The sequence below is a fragment of the Pleurodeles waltl genome, chromosome 11 (assembly GCF_031143425.1).
Source record: "Pleurodeles waltl isolate 20211129_DDA chromosome 11, aPleWal1.hap1.20221129, whole genome shotgun sequence".
Classification (NCBI taxonomy): Eukaryota; Metazoa; Chordata; class Amphibia; order Caudata; family Salamandridae; genus Pleurodeles; species Pleurodeles waltl.
The window spans coordinates 80394785-80407528 of record NC_090450.1 but is presented as its reverse complement, the minus strand read 5'-3'; the positions used below and the strand labels follow the sequence as shown (position 1 = coordinate 80407528).

The window sequence follows — 12744 nt, the reverse complement described above, 5'->3', positions numbered from 1 at the left end:
CTAAATGTTTATCCTTCGGTTCTGAGAGAACATGATTTAAAACAAGGTCAGTAATTAAATCTAAGTCTGCCCATTTTTGCGTCCTTCAGGGATCTGAGTGAATCTCAAATTAGACCTGCGTGAACGGTTTTCGACACCATCTAGCCGAACCCGCAGGTCTACCAAATCAATGGGGTGAAGTAGGCAACAAGAGAGTAACCCCAGAAACAAGGAAGGGTTTGTCAGTCATGGATTTCCCGAGCAAAATCAGTCACCCCCCCTTTCTCAAGTTAGCAAGTTGAGTGGCGGTAGATGCCACCAGGTAGTGTGACATTAGTTAGAAAGTTTGATTTTAATGGTGGCACCAGTCTTCAAAGTATGAAATACTACTGCATGAGTATCATAATTGAGCCATGGTGTGGTCCAAAAATGCTACAACTCAATCCTGTGCCCTATGCTCAGCAGCTATTATAGGCCAACCTATCATTACTTCTGTGGTGCCTTTTTGTCTCTGAAGCTCCATGACACCCCTTATCCTCTTTAGGGCTGAACTTCCTATTGTGCTACTATGCAAGTTCCATCTCGTTTGCACCTTCAAATGTCATGTGCCCTGTTGGGATTGGCCCATTTTCACTTATTATCCTAACCATAAGGATGTACCATCATGCACTTGGGATTCCATTTTTATTTGCACATTAAGACATGCCCATTTGTATGCAACATGCAATTCTTCCCAGGTTCCCTTGGACACTTCCCCATACTCTTATGGAACACTCTTGGCTTCCTGTATAAATAGCCCCTCAGAACATGCATTGGGGCTTGGCCTCGTACCAGTAACTGGACCTGCACAAGTCCAATGCAAGCAACACCCCTGCACTCACCTAGATCTTCTGTATTCCTGTTCAGTGCACTTTCTGCACCTCCCAGAAACCAACCAACATCCTTGCCAGGTCCTTTCTGATGCCTCCATGATTCTGAACACTGAGAACCCTCAAGGACGCTCCTCCATGCACAACCACCCCCCCCCCCCCCAAAAGCTTCCAGCAACAACCACTGCTTCAAATTCCTAAACCGTGCTTCTCGGCGTAAGAAGCAAATTCCAGGTTAGTTGACACTAATCTCGAATAGTTTTGCACGCCTGTTACCACTTGCTTCTGTGAAGACTTCACTTCATCTTGGTTTCCTGAACTGTTGCCCAGGGACTAGAGACTGTCGCCTGTACCTCCAATTTGTAAAGTGTGTCTTCTCTGGCATACTTTGGGAGTCAACGACCCACAATCTAGAACTGATTTTTCCATACTCCTAGTATATCTTTAGAGTGCCCGTAAACTTGAGTTTCTCACTCCACGTCCCTTACACAACCTTGGAAGTTTCAGCGATGCAACCTTGTGTCTCAAATGTTACCAATATTGTTCGTAAATCTGTCAACATAAAGAGTTTAATCCAGAGTACTGATACCTCCAACTTGAAGCAAGAATAATCCTGTTGTGTGAATATACCGGAAGTTCTGACCTATGTGCGATACACAACCTTTGGAATGCTGGTACCCAGGCCCTGATACTTACAGAATTGCATACTGCCCTTGCAATGCAAATTCTTGGGCGAGTTGGTATCCCAACCTTATGCTGGCTCAGTCCGGAACCAGGTTTGTGTTTTGAATACAATAAACTATATTATAACCTGGATCGCACACCCTTGAAGTAGTTTTGCTTTTAACCTACGTGTTCATCAAAACCTTGTTTCCTGTTTAGTTTGTTAAGGTCTGATTTTAAGATGTATTGTGACATTAACTTTCTTCCATATTCTGAGTTTCTCATGGAATGCTATTAACTACCCAGTAGTTCAAATTAATTTTCAAGTTGCAGAATATTTCGAGTATCCGATTATTTTGCTCTCATCTTAATGTGTTTAAGGAACTTACACGTTTGCAATATCTGAAGCGTTGTAAACAGTGCACTGAACATGTGGGTAATGACCTTTAGAGTACATAGGGTTTCCACAATAGCCAGAGGGCTGACTCGCAACCCCCAGCACAGACAGGATCAGGACATTGATAAGTGCAGCTGCAGTTTGGCAGAAGAGCCAATCTCGGGTTCCCATTTGCTGTTTTTAGTAGGTCGTGGAGTCGGAGGATACAAGGTTCCTACATAGAGCTTCATACTGTGGGGTGAGGGAAGGGGCGGCACTTAGCAAAGATGTCAATCATGGGGCAGACACCCAGCAACAATCAGTGAGACACCCTTAAACAACCAGTTCTCCGCAAAACAATGTATTGTTTTCTCCGACTTCCCTATGTGATTTTGTATGTGCTATGGCAGACTATTGCAGCTTTAACAAGGGGGTGGGAGAAAATAATACTTCCGCTATCCCCAAGCTACTTTGTTTAGCTAGAAGCAAGATTTACGACTTCCAAAAAATCTACTCATTACCAGAAACAATTAACACTGAAAATCACATTTCACACAAGTACACTTGAAAATGATTTATTGAACATTTAAACTGAGCACGTCAATGCTCGACATGTACAGATATTAACATTTTAGAACCGAGTCTTTTAGAAAGATGTGGGATGTTCTAATGACCAGGCAATGTTACAGAAACACAGCTAAAGTCGAAGAAATTACTCCAGATAGTGTATGTGGAAATACACACTTATTAATGCCGCCTCTAACCCTCAAGAGAAGTTACTACTTTGTTTTGGCGCGCAAGTCTTTTCATAGAAAATCAACTTTTGTTTTTTACCAGTTGGTTTTGCCAACTGCAACGTCTATGTATGGTCATTCAAGACTTTAAAACACTAGCACAACCAGTCCGTTCTACTGGCCTCCATCCCTCACCACTCAGCGTCGAATTCAGAAAGTCCCCCCGCATAAGTACAGCAATGCAGAAACTTGTATCAAGGGACACCTTCAGCGGGGATATGCAGATCCAGTTTATCAGAAGTGTGCTTCCAGTTGATGGGTGCCAGACCACTTTCTGCAAGAGAAACCAAAAGTTCAAATTGCATTGCAAACTCCTAACAGCTAATAGCATGGCACTCATTTACTTGGGGGCAAACATTGGGGCATTTGGTTATACCCCACACAAATAGACATTTGCTGCTATTTTAAATCATGCACAATTTCAGTAAGGTCAACTTGTTTACAGTAAGTTCTAAAGTGAAGGCCATCTATTTAAACTTAAGTCATGTACGAGACCAAGCGTCCCTGCCTGCTGTGGAGTCGTAGCAGACAGGGATAGTATGAATCGATTTAATGTTTGCAGGGGGAACGACAATGTAGCACTTGGAGCTACATTGTAACTTATCCTGCACCTCAAACGGGAGAAAGGACACTTAAATGAGGGCCAACGCAGTAGTGCCAAGGTAGACCCAAGGACACGCGAAAGTTAAGCCAGTAGGATATTCTATAAGTAATATGTAAAATGAGCTGCGACTCTTACCAAGGTCTGCGAACGTCCAAATGTTGCCATACCCTATAAGAAAATGAGGCGATTAACAGCAATCAGGCTGAATGGTTCTACAGCACAATAGCTTCTTCAGAAAACACGAGTGGTGTGTGCTTATGGGCTTCACCCAATGAAGGATATTTGAGGTGCTCGTGATCTGAACGACCCCCCCCCAACGACCTTGGACAACCAGGCCATCCGAATTCTGGTTGACTCACGAGTTCTCTATGCAAACACAATCTAGTTGAATGAGCTAAGTTACATGAATGATTATAGAGCCCTTCCATATTAAGTCCACCCACTGTCCCAAGCATCTACCAGACTTTAGGAAACGAGTTCACTAACTGTGCTGGCAAAACATCCCAGGTATGTAATTGCAGAACACTGCTCAAAGATTCGCCCGTTTAACTGATACAATAATGATCCTTCATAAGAAACCACATAATTTATACACATAGCGTGGAGTACAATCAAGCTAATTTATCAGCAAGTGGCTTGGTCAGACTCAGATCTAAACCACCCATGTTTTTTTTTTTTTTTTTTTTTAAGTCCTAACTGAATACAGCTCCTACCCGAGACGTACGTTGTTGAATGCAAACACGTGTTTGAGACCAAGCGTCCCTGCATGCCGGTGCATTACAACAGGCAGGGATAGTAGGAAACAATTGCTTTGTGCAGGGGGAAACGACAACACAGCACTTCCAGCTGGGCTGTAACTTATCCTGCATGGGTCATTCGATGTACAAATTGATAAATACACCATGGAAGCAACAAAAATTACAGCGCAATTTCCAACAAAAAAACTGCTCGGTAGTTACCCAGAAGGCAGATACATGACAGGTGAAACTAGAATAGAAATGCAGCCTCCTAGAATAGTTCACTGCAGGTATCTCTTCGGCATACAAGAACGAATATTAAGCCACCAGAATAGCGGCATTATTTTACAGGCTTGCGAGGTGGGAAATAAGCCACCGTAAACTGCTAGTCTACAGTTTTATTGTATCGCCATCATGTTTATTATCCATTAAAGTGAGCAGCCCACAGCATCTCATCTACCCTCGTGCGGCAGAGGAACAAACCACAGCTTCTGGAGACATTCAGCTTTGGAATGCACATTGGTGGCTAGAGTCCTTTCCACTGTGGCATTCAAGGCCGGCACTTTCACGCCTGCAGTGACCGGTCAAAAGTGCACAACCACACTACTTTATTAGGGGTGACCACCGCTTACATAAGTTTGAAGGCACTACAAGTACTCACCGACTGGAGTCCGCAAGTCCACAGCAAACCTCGCATTCGCAAAACGCGTCTCAAAGTGCACCCTTCAGAGGAAAAGAAACATCCATGAGCACAAACAGGCAGGCGTTACAACATATACGAGTTAAAAGCTGCAAGGAAAAGTAAACCGATAGCGCGCCACCCCCCCCCGCGGACTAGCACGACGCCAGAGAAGTGACCTAACCAAGCATGGCAGTCTTAATCACTGGAAACTTCACTGAACAGTGTTGGCCACAAAATAGTGATGAACGACAACTGTGTCGTCACCGTGGAGCGTGGTCTTTACTCTACCCCTTAAGAGTGTCTGCAAAGTATAAGTAACTTTACAGTACGTCATCTTTAAGGGGGAAGTCGAGGTGGTTTGATATTTACCTGCAATTCTGCTCTGACCAAGTTCTCCCGCAGAACGAGCGGCTCATTCTTTCGACTTCATCGCAATCCTGTAGAAAAACCCAATTAGTAAATTGGTGAAATGCTCAATTCAAACGAATTTCGGTGGAGAAAAGACCCCATCTGTCGGGGAAAGGCTAGACACTACAACAGTGCACATTGGGGAGGATAAAGCTACACCCAAGGTATTATTCACGTCACATGTGAAGATGCCCTATAAAGTACCCACTTCATTACCACTCCTAGTTAGGACACGCACGGTATGGTGGTTACCGAGAAGGGGAGAAAGCAGTCCAAAGAGATCAGCGTTCAGTTTAGTCATCATCTGGTTGTCAGTCCCGAAAGATGTTAAAGCCATCATTTCACTTTGCCCTGCTTCCGTGAAAGACCAAATTATGGCCTTCAATCAAGCACAAGATTTGCACACTATAGTTAAGCGTGCCACAAATGCCCCCATTCCAAATATTTGGGTGTGAAGACAAACTTGAACTAGTCTTCAAATTTGGCAATGTCACTGCCACTGATCACTCCGTGCACTATAGAAAGTTAGTGGTTTACGATTCATAACTGGGCACCAAACTACATACGTTGGTTCATGGCAAACAACCCCCAAACTTTCACAAATAAGTAAGAATGACCTGCTTTTTCACAGCTTTCACTCATCGAATGACCGTGTTCAATTTCGCCCGAAAATGTATGCCTTTGGGAGGGAAAAAAAAGGGACACAATTAAAACCGCGTTTCAACAAAGACACGGGCAATATGAGCCAGTTTTAAATGATCAGCTGTAAGTTTTATCATCATCTCGATATCAGTCCCGAAAGATGTTAAAATACATCATGTCACTTTGTCCTCCAGTGGTGTATGGCAGCATTTCTCGTGCCACCCCGTAAAAAGGGCGCAGTGTTTACCTGCAGTAATTGAGGACTGTATTCAAGCCACTGCATACAAAAAGCAGCACTGCTTAGCCTTCGTGTTCCAGGCTCCAGACAAGATCCTCTGCGACGGACCCTTCAGAAATCAAAAATGGAAATGTGCAATTAGCTATAAACCGCATGTTACAATATAGACAGTGAAGCACCGTCCAAGCACCAGCTAAGCTACTTGTTAAAAAGTAGACGGACATTTGGATTACAGCAGCAGCAACATTTCAACTCTTAATTACGTTTCTGTAAGTGTCGGCCACAATATAGTGATGGACTACAACCGTGTAATCCACTGTGGAGAGTGGTCCTTGATCTACCCCTTAAGAACAGACTGGAAAGTACGAGGAACTTTACAGCACTTAAAAGTCTCTAGGGAAAATGGCAGCCATTCTGAAGAGGGCCAATCACAGACCACACAAATCCAGCATTCGGGAGGTACGCTTACTCAGTTTAAAAAAAAATATCTAAGGATCAAGGTGTAAAATGGCCTTCGTGCCCAACCAAAACAAAATGGCCACTAGGCAAGCCCCACAATTGCACGTGTCACGACCCGCGTAGACCATCAAACGTCCCCTTTTAAGTACAAATCGTGTACCTCGACAATCAGCGGGAGTCTCGTTACCCAGCAGATCGGGAAGAGTTTCATGTTCTGTGCAATATTGCATGCAGCTGTGAGGAATGGCAGCTTCTGGTCCGGGTCTGCTTTCTTTGGCAGACATGTCAACGTACTGCTACAGAAAAAAAAAATATATATATATATAAGCCGGAGGTCACAATTAACGCCGTATCTTAAGGAGCAAAGAGTGTTTGAGACCATGCGTTCCTTCCTGCCGTTGCACCAAATCACGCAAGGATGTTAGGAATAAAGCCCCCTTGCAGGGCGAACGACAGCCTAGCACTGCCTGCTGGGCTGTAACCCATCCTGCACATATCAATCGAGCTAAGACTACACAAACTGGCAGTTTGCCAAAGTGACTAGGGCTGTTAAACTGCCAAGGATACTTAACAAAAGCGCTCTTCTGATACATATCTAGGTTTGGCCGCACATAACCAGGGCCTTTGAAACGTACGGCAGGCTTTTTTATTAGTGTCACACACTATCTGGGCACATATGGCAGTTTTAGAACCACTCAAAAATAAGGTGGCAAGTTAATCTTTACGAAGGGCCTGCCACTGCACAGAAACACACCTAGTCGCGTGCTTAGTAACTTGCTCAGGGAAACTACAGCCTCGCTTTTGGTAAAGTCTGAAAACTACCACAAAAATGCAGTTTCATGATCGATCGGTGGGGGGGGGGGGGGGGGGTGGAGAGAGAGAGAGAGAAAGACAAGCCAGAAGCGTTATAAATTGCATATCACTTGTTTTTCCTCTGTCATCAAGTTTAAATTCACCGGTGCAACTACTAAATCTGTGGCTAAAATACAAAACTTTACTTGTGAGAGAATATAATCCCACACTAAAGAAAGATAAAATATACTCAGTATTCAGTTGGGTGCGATCTGCATAAAGACCATGATTATGTTATGAAATCTTAACCCCAACTTTCATTATCCGTAGTCACCAAGATGCACTAGGGACTCAAGCTAAATATTTTATTTTCAACACTATCAACTATTGCATTTAAATTAACTGAAAGGCTCACTAGTTAACTGAAAAAAATGGACCTATTCAAAAACACTGCGATTCTTCCTCGTCACTCGAGCAGGGATGAAGAAAAATTCCACCAACATACCAGTTTAAGCAAGAAATACACGCAGAGCAGTTGGGCACCGAATACGTGCCTCTGAGGTGCAAGACGAATAAAGACTAACCACCACATGACCTACCATTTTACCTGCTCGTGCCGATGACACTTGCTCCCACGACCACCACCGGAAATCGATAGACGGTCTGAGAACGCGGACTCTGAATTTATGCTCCCGGAACTACTTCAGCGCTGGGCGGGACCTTAATTTCGGACTCTTTCACAGCCCGAAGCCATAACCCACGGTCGGTGAGTCACGTATATACGGATCACGCTTTCTTCTCTTTTGTACGGAGCAATAAAACGTAAAGAAATATTACAAATAAGGAATCAAATTGGAACTTTTTCTTCACCTACGTGACCACTGGCGGAAGGAGACGTATGGCCAATAAGATAAAACACAACAGGCGTTGAGGCAAACGGTGAAGAGGACAACGACAGTTGCCTGTTTGTGCGTGTTCGGGACAGGGAGGGACTAGCGCCAGAAATGCTGCCCATTTCTCAATTGACCAGGAATGATTTAACCCCTTCACTGCCAGGCCTTTTCCCCCCTCCTGTGCAGAGACTTTTTTTGGCTATTTGGGGCAGTTCGCGCTTAGGCCCTCATAACTTTTTGTTCACATAAACTACCCACGCCAAATTTGCGTCCTTTTTTTTCCAACATCTTAGGGATTCTAGAGGTACCCAGACTTTGTGGGTTCCCCAGAAGGAGGCCAAGAAATTAGCCAAAATACAGTGAAAAATTCGTTAAAAAAAAAAAAAAATGGGACAAAGGGGCTGCAGAAGAAGGCTTCTGTTTTTTCCCTTGAAAATGGCATCAACAAAGGGTTTGTAGTGCTAAAGTCACCTGCTTCCCAGATTTCAGGAACAGGCAGACTTCAATCAGAAGTTTTTTGTTTTTTGCAAAGTGCCTACCTGTAGATTTTGGCCCCTAGCTCAGCCGGCACCTAGTGAAACCTACCAAACCTGTGCATTTTTGAAAACTAGAGACCTAGGGGAATCCAAGATGGGGTGACCTGTGGGGCTCTGACCAGGTTCTGTTACCCAGAATCCTTTGCAAGCCTCAAAATTTGGCTAAAATAACACCTTTTCCTCTCATTTCGGTGACAGAAAGTTCTGGAATCTGAGCGGAGCCACAAATGTCCTTCCACCCAGCGTTCCCCAAGTCTCCCGATAAAAATGGTACCCCACTTGTGTGGGTAGGCCTAGCGCCCACGAAAGGAAATGGCCCAAAACACAACGTGGACACATCACATTTTTTCACAGAAAACAGAGTTGTTTTTTGCAAAGTGCCTACCTGTGGATTTTGGCCTCTAGCTCAGCAATGGCCCCAGGGGGGGCAGAAATGGCCTAAAATAAATTTGCCACCCCCGCCCCGGGGAGCGACCCTTGCCTACGGGGTCGCTCTCCTTGCGTGACGGTGCAAAAAAAAAAAAGATCCCCAGAGCCTAGTGGTTTCTGCCCCCCTTGGGGGCAGATTCACCTAAAATCGGTCGATTTGCCCCCAAGGGGGGCAGAAATGGTCTAAATACAATTTGCCCCTCCAGGGGACCAACCATTGCCTAAGGGGTCGCTCCCCATCTCTAAAAAAACAAACAAACAAAAACAAAACACAAAAAAAATTAGCCCTGGGGCCTAGAGGTTTCTGCTTTCTAATAACAATAGGCCGATCTTCCCCCAGGGGGGGCAGAAATGGCCTAAAATAAATTTGCTTCCCCCCCCCCCCTGGGGAGCAACCCTTGCCTACGGGGTCGCTCCCCTTAAGTGACGGCGCAAAAAAAAAAGATCCCTGGTGCCTAGTGGTTTCTGCCCCCAGGGGGAGCAGAAATGGCCTAAAATATATGTGCCCCACCCAGGGAGCGACCCTTGCCTGACGGCGCCCCAAAAAAAGATCCCTGGTGCCTAGTGGTTTCTGCCCCCCTTGGGGGCAGATTGACCTAAAATCGGACGATCTGCCCCCAAAGCGGGCAGAAATGGCCTAAATACAATTTGCCCCTCCAGGGGAGCGACCCTTGCCTAAGGGTTCGCTCCCCATCTGTAAAACAACAATAACAAAAAAAATCCCCGGTGCCTAGTGGTTTCTGCCCCCCTTGGGGGCAGATCGGCCTAATTAAAATAGGCTGATCTTCCCCCTTGGGGGGCAGAAATGGCCTAAAAAAAATTTGCCCCCCAGGGGAACGACCCTTGCCTAAGGGGCTGCTCCCCTTACGTGAAATTCACGAACAAAAAAAAAAACTCCCTTGGCCTAAATATAATTTGCCCCCTATGGGAGCGACCCTTGCCTAAGGGGTCGCTCCCCACACCTAAAACAAAAAACTAAACGAAAACAAAACAAAAACATTTTTTTTTTTTATCTCTGGTGCCTAGAGGTTTCTGCCCCCCCTGGGGGCAGAAAAGGCCTTAAAAAAAAAAAAAGCCCCCCCTGGGAGCGACCCTTGCCCAAGGGGTCGCTTCCTTATACCAATTTCCTTTCTAAAAAGACATCCCTGGTGTCTAGTGGGCGTTTTGACAGCCGGATTGCTTTCAATCCGGCTGCCAAAACGCAGAGAGAGACTTCAAAGGGAAGGAAATACATTTCCTTCCCTTTGAAGCCTCTCTCTGCCTCCCCCACGTGATCGGAAGAGAAATGCAAAGCGCTCCCTCTGGGCTGTGTGCCCAGGACATAATGGTTACGTCCTGGGCACAGCAGCACTGTGCCGCAGGACGTAACCATTACGTCCGCGGCACAGAAGGGGTTAAGTCCCTACACATACATCAACATTCAAACACATTGTCTGCAAAGACATCCAACTCATGCATTACAAACTGACCGCAGACAGATTGTAATGTCCCTTCATCCAACACAATACCCATTATACAACACATATACACATATCCTCCACAACTACAACAAACACCTCCATTCTCACAGCAAACACTACTCTGTCCACTCCCGCTAACACAACCTGCCATCACCCACACAACACAAAACCACACTATACATTTCTCTCAGTCTCAGCCTTCCAGATACACACTCCCTGTTAATACTAACCAACAACACTATCCTCTGTTTGCTCCACAAAGACCACCTTTCATCATAACAATTCCTAAACCCAGCCTTCCAACACACCATCTACAAACACCCTTTCCCTCCCTTCACCAATTACACACAACCATACAATCCCCACACTTCACTCCACCACACATATTACCTCTTCCAGTCATCACAACTAACACTAACACTAACTTCCCTGACACACATCCATCGCCTCTTACACACCTTGCACATTCATCTCCAAAACACTTCAATACCCCATCTAACACTCTAATTCCACTCACCAGCACTATCTCACATACAAATCCCTCACCAAAAACTACATCAATATCCCCTCTCACCATTCCACAAAAACAATACAGACCACACACATCAGCACATCAAATCAACACAAACTTTCATTACACTTATCGTCACACCCACTCTGATCCTCAGGACTACACAAAGAATACAAGTCCCGTCCTATCTTTACTCCTACTTTCTCACTCTTCACAAACATCTACTGTGAGAAAGTAGCCTCTTTCTAGCCTTGTTACTCCCACTTTTGGCCTGTTTATGAGTATATGTCAGGGTGTTTTCACTGTCTCACTGGGATCCTGCTAGCCAAGGCCCAGTGCCCATAGTGAAAACCCTATGTTGTCAGTATGTTTGTTATGTGTCACTGGGACCCTGCTAGCCAGGACCCCAGTGCTCATAAGTTTGTGGCCTATATGTGTTCCCTGTGTGATGCCTGTCTCACTGAGGCTCTGCTAACCAGAACCTCAGTGGTTATGCTCTCTCTGCTTTACAAATTTATCACTAACAGGTTAGTGACTAAATTTACCAATTCACATTGGCATACTGGTACACCCATATAATTCCCTAGTATATGGTACTGAGGTGCCCAGGGTATTGGGGTTCCAGGAGATCCCTATGGGCTGCAGCATTCCTTTTGCCACCCATAGGGAGCTCTGACAATTCTTACACAGGCCTGCCACTGCAGCCTGCGTGAAATAACATCCACGTTATTTCACAGCAATTTACCACTACACTTAAGTAACTTATAAGTCACCTATATGTCTAACCTTCACCTGGTGAAGGTTGGGTGCAAAGTTACTTAGTGTGTGGGCACCCTGGCACTAGCCAAGGTGCCTCCACATCGTTCAGGGCCAATTCCCCGGTCTTTGTGAGTGCAGGGACACCATTACACGCGTGCACTGTACATAGCTCACTACCTATGCACAGCGCCACAATGGTAACTCCGAACATGGCCATGTAACATGTCTAAGATCATGGAATTGTCCCCCCAATGCCATTCTGGCATTGGGGGGACAATTCCATGATCCCCCATAACTCTAGCACAGAACCTGGGTACTGCCAAACTGCATTTCCGGGGTCTCCACTGCAGCTGCTGCCAACCCCTCAGACAGGTTTCTGCCCCCCCTGGGGTCCAGGCAGTCCTCCTCAATTATCCAAGGAAGTTAAAAACCTTGGAATCACCATGGATTTCAAGTTCACTATGAATGCCCAAGTGGACAAATTAGCACAAACAAGCTTCATCACCTTGAAGACTCTACGACGCATCTTCCCCCACCTCGGATTTCCACACAAGGTGCAAGCTACTATCTCGCTTGTACTATCCAAACTGGATTATGCCAATGGCCTCTACCATGGATCATCTCTATCTATTATGAAAAAACTACAACATATCCAGAATTCCGCTGCCAGGCTACTATTACATGTAAAGCCGCAAGCCCACATCTCCCCTGCCTTGAGAGCACTACACTGGTTACCTGTTGCCAGAAGATGCACTTTCAAGCTGCTTTGTATCACTCACAAAGCTATACATGGAACAAGACCACTTTTTATTAGGAACAAAATAACCAAATATATCCAACAAAGAAATCTCCGCTCAAGATTGGCACCCCGCCTTAGAACACCCCATATAAGAAAAAGACTATAGATGGTACA

General features: G+C 45.2%; 1 long non-coding RNA gene and 4 other non-coding genes across 7 annotated transcripts; all 5 read right to left on the bottom strand.

Moving 5' to 3' along the window:
• Positions 1-2446: 2446 nt before the first annotated feature.
• Positions 2447-7958, bottom strand: LOC138265418 (uncharacterized). 3 transcript variants are annotated; one of them, XR_011199361.1, is made up of 8 exons: positions 7851-7958; positions 6612-6747; positions 6002-6101; positions 5730-5791; positions 5074-5141; positions 4684-4745; positions 3421-3453; positions 2447-2955 (listed from the first exon to the last, which is right to left on the bottom strand). It is a non-coding gene; the product is annotated as an uncharacterized lncRNA (long non-coding RNA). The 3 variants fall into 3 exon arrangements; XR_011199360.1 differs by having other exon boundaries at positions 7843-7922; XR_011199362.1 differs by lacking the exon at positions 6612-6747 and having other exon boundaries at positions 7851-7904.
• Positions 3166-3292, bottom strand: LOC138266759 (small nucleolar RNA SNORA63). Its single transcript, XR_011199685.1, has one exon. It is a non-coding gene; the product is annotated as a small nucleolar RNA SNORA63 (small nucleolar RNA).
• On the bottom strand, positions 4028-4154 carry LOC138266763 (small nucleolar RNA SNORA63). Its single transcript, XR_011199689.1, has one exon. It is a non-coding gene; the product is annotated as a small nucleolar RNA SNORA63 (small nucleolar RNA).
• On the bottom strand, positions 5388-5459 carry LOC138266789 (small nucleolar RNA SNORD2). The gene has a single exon (XR_011199707.1). It is a non-coding gene; the product is annotated as a small nucleolar RNA SNORD2 (small nucleolar RNA).
• On the bottom strand, positions 5866-5938 carry LOC138266784 (small nucleolar RNA SNORD2). The gene has a single exon (XR_011199703.1). It is a non-coding gene; the product is annotated as a small nucleolar RNA SNORD2 (small nucleolar RNA).
• Positions 7959-12744: the final 4786 nt, after the last annotated feature.